Source organism: Podarcis erhardii (genome assembly GCF_964252035.2).
Source record: "Podarcis erhardii genome assembly, chromosome: 4".
NCBI lineage: Eukaryota > Metazoa > Chordata > Lepidosauria > Squamata > Lacertidae > Podarcis > Podarcis erhardii.
The window spans coordinates 30,138,267-30,144,138 of NC_138508.1; positions in this window are offsets into that span (position 1 = coordinate 30,138,267).

A 5,872-nucleotide genomic window follows, 5' to 3' on the forward strand; every position below is an offset into this window, starting at 1 on the left:
AGACTGGAGTTAATAATTATTATTTTGTATTTTTTTACCTGACCTGCACCTGAAGGTCACATGTGTTTAAAGCATATAAAAACACAATTAAAACAGTAAAAACATCCCCATACATAATAAGCTCAACACAAAGCATTACATTTAAATCTTACTTCAATGCTGGTGATGGGATGATATTCTCCACCACACCAGAGGTAGCAGGCCAGACCAGAGTACTCTTGGCAGGCGCTGGGGCAGCAGAGGGCAATTTGTGGGAGTTGCTCCTGAGCATTTGAGACCATCTTGGCTGTGAGACCAGCAAGGCCTGCTCCTTGCCTTTTCCACCTGGCCTAGGAGGGCAGGGCCCTGATTGACTCCAGCTGCAAAACCTGAGGCTGCTGAGCAGACTATTTGCTTGGGGTATTGTTTAGAGAGGGTTTTGAAGAACAGAGTTGCTGCTGTTGTAGCTGTTAATTTTTAGTTTCTTTAGTTTGGATTTTAAGATTTATATGAAAATTGTTCCATTTCATTGTGGGCTTTTTGAAGTTTTGCTTATTGTTTATTACTACTTTTGATATGTTTGTATTAATGCATTTTTCAAATATGTTGTAAGCCACCTTGAGCATGGTTGTAGCTTTGGAATAAAATGATTGATCTGTCACCTAGGCAGTTGCCTTCCTCTACCTTATGGTAGGACCAGCCCTGCTCTTATACTACCTTTCAGGACAAAGCCCTCCCAAGGTGGTGGCTTTCAAATGATAAGTTATGTGAGATTTATTCTCGGGTAAGTATCTATTGGGATGCAATCCAAATTTCACAAAAAGAAGTTAGCAAAAGAAGTTAAACAACAGAAGTTAAAATAAAAAAGAAGTTGACGTATTTATAGAATGCAATTTCCACACACACCTGCCATAGAGATATCTACATCCTCTTACTTCCGCTTTTTCTATTTCTTGTTTCGACAGATCAGCCTGGGATTGCCTACAAATTTTCATTGAATAAAAACAAGTAAAACTTTCTGTGATGTTTCTCTGAAGAGCCACTTCCCAAATCAGTTCCTTCCATCCCACTAATCATTCATTCATGCATCCATCCAGCTGCCTCTTCAACCTGTGTTCATGTGTTTCCTAATCAGTCAATCAACCTTCCTTAAAATCACCTGCTCACGCTGCTGCCAATATTTGCTTCAAGCTAATGTAGGTAGGATCCGTATGGTGAATATCCCCCTTTGATGAAGAAAAATGGAATAGTCCTGAGAGCTAATCAACATTCTTATAACTGCTCCTAGCCACATCTTTTGCAGCATAAAGAACAGTTGTGGATTTCCCCTGCTGCACCTATTTTAAAAACCTCAGCCAAACTCTTAAGCATTACACAGCAGATTGCTTGACATGGATATAGTCAATTATGCTACATACATAAATGTAGGTTTAGATAGTGAATCAGACCATGAAAGGTTCTACAGGGACCAGCTTCAGGAAATAAACAAAATAAAGTTAGTTACTCAATGAACAGAAGAAGTCAGAGTTTTCCCAACTCTACTTGGAGATGCTGAGGAAACAGGAACCATCTAAATGTGAGGCTAATGCTCTCTCTACCACTGACCTATGGCCTTTCTCTGTGCACCCCAGTCAGAATATCTGCTATAAAACAAGTTTTATCTTTCTGAACATTTCTTTCATTGTGATATCTGGATCAACTGATGATGCTCAAGATATAATTCAAAGATAGATTACCGGTAATCATTTATTTTAAACAGCAAGTCAAGAAGGAGGGGGATCCTGTGATGTTGTTCATCCAAGTTTAGTCTTGTTCAGTATCCCATCTCCATATTCTAGAGGTTGAGAAGGGCAACTGTTGTGATTAAAAGGTTCCTTCAGGAAAGATGAACAGATTGAGGGTATTTAAGTTTAGGATAAAAGGTAGTTAAGGCGGAGGGAGTAGACACACGATAGAGGTTTATAGAATAATGAATGGCATTGTCCACCCTTGCTCAGAATCCTAGAACTCATGATTACCCAATGAAATAGGCAACATTTAGGACAAGAGAGTAATTCCTCACGCAATGTGTAATTAACTTGGATATATTTTTGGGGGAAAGGCATTGGAGAAATTTATGGATGACAGTCCTCTCAGTAGTTATCACTTATCAAAGCTATGTAGAACTTTCACGTTCAGGAGAAGTATACAAATGAAAGAAGAAGAAGCGGAAAGTTAGTGCCTTCATGGCCTATTTTCTACGCATTTGAGAGGCATTTCACTAGCAACTGCTAGAAACAGAGTACTGGGCTGGATGAGTCTTTGCTTTGATCCAGTAGGGCTTTTCTTATATATTCATCAAACATCTCAGCATTGGCTGTTTCAGAGGGAAAACCCAAAAAGTTAAGGAATATTATATGCCCAGTTATTTTTGGCATTCGGACACCAAGAACGTAAATTCTGAATAACAGATGGGGACTCAGGGCCAGCTGTCTGCAGTAGCTATTGATGGGCCTGCCCTCCATGTAACAAAACATTTCTCTGAAATTAAATGGCCTAAAAAGTTATAAATAGAAAAGCACCATTCACTGTCAAATGCTTCCTCAGCATCAGCCTAGATAAATACGGAAAAGAGATTAACTTTACAGCAGAACTGAAGTATATTAATTAACTGTCTGACAGGGCAGAACACATCTCTAGGGTGAATATGACCAAGATGCTATTCCTAGATTGATTTTGAGATCACGTCTTGAAATCCAGTGTCTTTTAAATTAAAATACACACGCACGCACACAAAAAATCTTTACGTCTACTTCATTTAGGTGAAATAATAATAAAAGAAGAAGAAGCATCAAACACTTCCATGCTGTATATTTCACAAAAATGCATTTTATCGTACAAATTGTGCCCAGGAACTATTTCTCCTGTTAATGATACTCATTTTATTCACCATTAGAGGCCACTTTGTCATACCAAAGTCTCATTCCTTTAATTGAAAAGTGTTCTATTAAGAGGGAGACAGAAAGATGTGGGATAGAATGGTTTAGCAAAAGATGAGTTATTTATTGTTTATCCAACTGAGGAGCTATCCAATCGCAAAAAGGTTCTCTGGGTGTCATAGGGCAGTATCCCACAATTCATTTATTTATTACATTTATATACCATCTTTGTCTTCCAAGGATCTCAAGGTAGTGTGCATGGTTCTCCTCCTGCCCATTTCATCCTCACAACAACCCTGTGAGGTAGGTTGTGCTAAGAGCTGGTGACTGGCCCAAGGACGGTGAGCTTTGTTACTAAGTGGGGATTACTAACCCTGTTCTCCCAGGTCCTAGTCCAACTCTCTAACCATTCCACCACACTGGCTCTAGGCTGTTGCAACAGTACAGGGGTTTCTGTTCGTGCAAAGGAACTTCCCTCCTCTCCCTGTGTGCACGCTCCCCAAATCTGCTCCAGAGGGTTAGGGAAAAAACCTCAGAATATATTTATGGGAGTACACAAGGGGAGCAGAAGTGGAGGGATTTCTATTGCCCAATTGGAAATCCTTGCATTGATGGAAAGAGCTACTTGGAAACTGCCCATAATTAATTTTTTTAATCTTCCCCCACCTTTCCACTGCACTTTAAAATACAGTGCTAGGATTAAAAAGTTGTTTTCATGAATGAGAAAGTGGCCTGCAAATGAGAATGGGTACGCTATATAGAGAAAGTTAGGCGAGCTCATTGAGCACTGATCTGCTCATTGAGGCTTAAGACATCTCTAAGTTGGTATGCCTCCTGCCTTTCTTCAATGATGGAACTCAAAGTGGCATTCGTAGGGTAACCCTCAAGTTTATTTCCTATCTGTGGTTCCAGATTCAGTCTCTTCTCACACACATTTAGGGAGCAGATTCAGGAGACCTGTGAAAACATGCAGGGAGGAGAGAGGGCAGGGAAGTTACATTGCACCTCTAAAAGTTGCTGCACAAACACTGTTGCACTCAAAGCTGTTTGCATAATTATTTGTGAAGAATCTGATATATTTTCAATGCAGTGCATAAAAGGTGATCCATCTGGGAGGCTTAGTGGGGGTAGAAGGCCAGGCAGAATTGTCAATTTACTTTGTTTATGGTTGAATGTATGTCCTGGGACTGTGGCTTTAAAAACTCTCAGGTCTCATTGCTTCCCATTGGCTCTGTGTCTGCAACCTAACCCAGCTGCCAAAGAAGAGGAGATAATTGGAGACACTGGCCAGCTGCTGCTCATTGGGTGATAGCAAGCTTTTAGCTTGGCATCTTCTTAGCTGACTCACTGAAGAAACGGCAGAAGCAGCCTGTTCAAGCCAAGGGAATTTCTGCAAGATCCACAGTCACTCTTAACTCACTCCAGATTTTACCATTCGCTTACCACATTATTATATGCAAGCCACATTGCGCTGCAGAAGCTTATTTTGGGGAACTGGGCTGCCAAGGCTCTGTTGTCGTGACACACTGAAAAGCTAACAGAATTATGGAAAGAATAAAAGGTAAAGGTACCCCTGACTGTTAGGTCCAGTCGCGGATGACTCTGGGGTTGCGGCACTCATCTCGTTCTATAGGCCGAGGAAGCTGGCGTTTGTCTTCAAACAGCTTCCGGGTTATGTGGCCAGCATGACTAAGCTGCTTCTGGTGAAACAAGAGCAGCGCATGGAAATGCCGTTTACCTTCCTGCCGGAGTGGTACCTATTTATCTACTTGCACTTTGACATGCTTTCGAACTACTAGGTGGGCAGGAGCTGGGACCGAACAACGGGAACTCACCCCGTCGCGGGGATTTGAACCTCTGACCTTCTGATCGGCAAGCCCTAGGCTCAGTGGTTTAGACCACAGTACCACCTGCGTCCCAATCATGGAAAGAATAGGATTCTATTAGCTTATTCTTGCAATATTTTGTCTCCCTAAGACTTTCTTTTGTTGGCACAATGCTTCCAATATGTGCAGAATAGATCATTAATTTACAAAGAGAGAGTGAGTGTGCAAATCCTGGAAAGTAGTCCTGGCCAAATCCTTGAGAGTAGTCCTGGGCGTAATTTTTGCAGTGTTCCAGTGATGACTAAGTAGGAAGGACATCCTTTTATAAAATTCTGAAAAGTTTGAACGTTCTGAAGATAAGGATAGAGAGAAATATTCTCTCAAAGCTGTACACATTGGGCTGTCCAGCAAAATTGAATGGTAGGAGATTCAGGGCATCCCCCAAAAAGTATTTCTTCACACGAGGCATCATTAATTTATGTAACTCATCACAAGAAGATGCAGAGATTGAGTTAATGCAGATTGGTGATTGTGCACAGGCTGGGATGGACAAGGGAAAAGAATGTGTAAAGGCATTGCAGGAGATGATGTAGAATGAGCCATGCAGAGTGTCAGGGTTAAGCTGTAGGTAGGTGCTAAGCAGAGACCAGGAACAAGCAAGAGAATGAGCTGGAGCCAATTTTATCATTGTAAAAGGCAAAAGCACAGCCTGAGCAGGACAAGTCTGGAAAAATCTCTCTGTCCAGGCACACAAGTGGTCAGATTGACAGTTCACTACTAGGGCAAGGAAGGGGTAACCTATGTTCTTAGGGTTACAGCTTTCATCAGCCATGACCATTGGCCATGCTGCACAAAAATAGCATTTGAATTGTATTCATTCCTCCTAAAGGATGTACTTGGTATGAATTTCCCTTAAAATATACATGTGTATTCATTTCCCCTACTATGCATTAAAAAAAAAAATTGGCCAAGACTGGATCACAAAAATCATTAAAGTGCTTGGTACTATAACTATATTCCAATCCAACTAAAATGACCAAAACTATGATTCTCTCTGGATTCTTATAATATTTTTGCTCAGGACGTTTTCCTCCAAGCCCACAGGGTGCAGAGTTGACAAGTTGGAGATACTACATTCTTCCCTTTTTT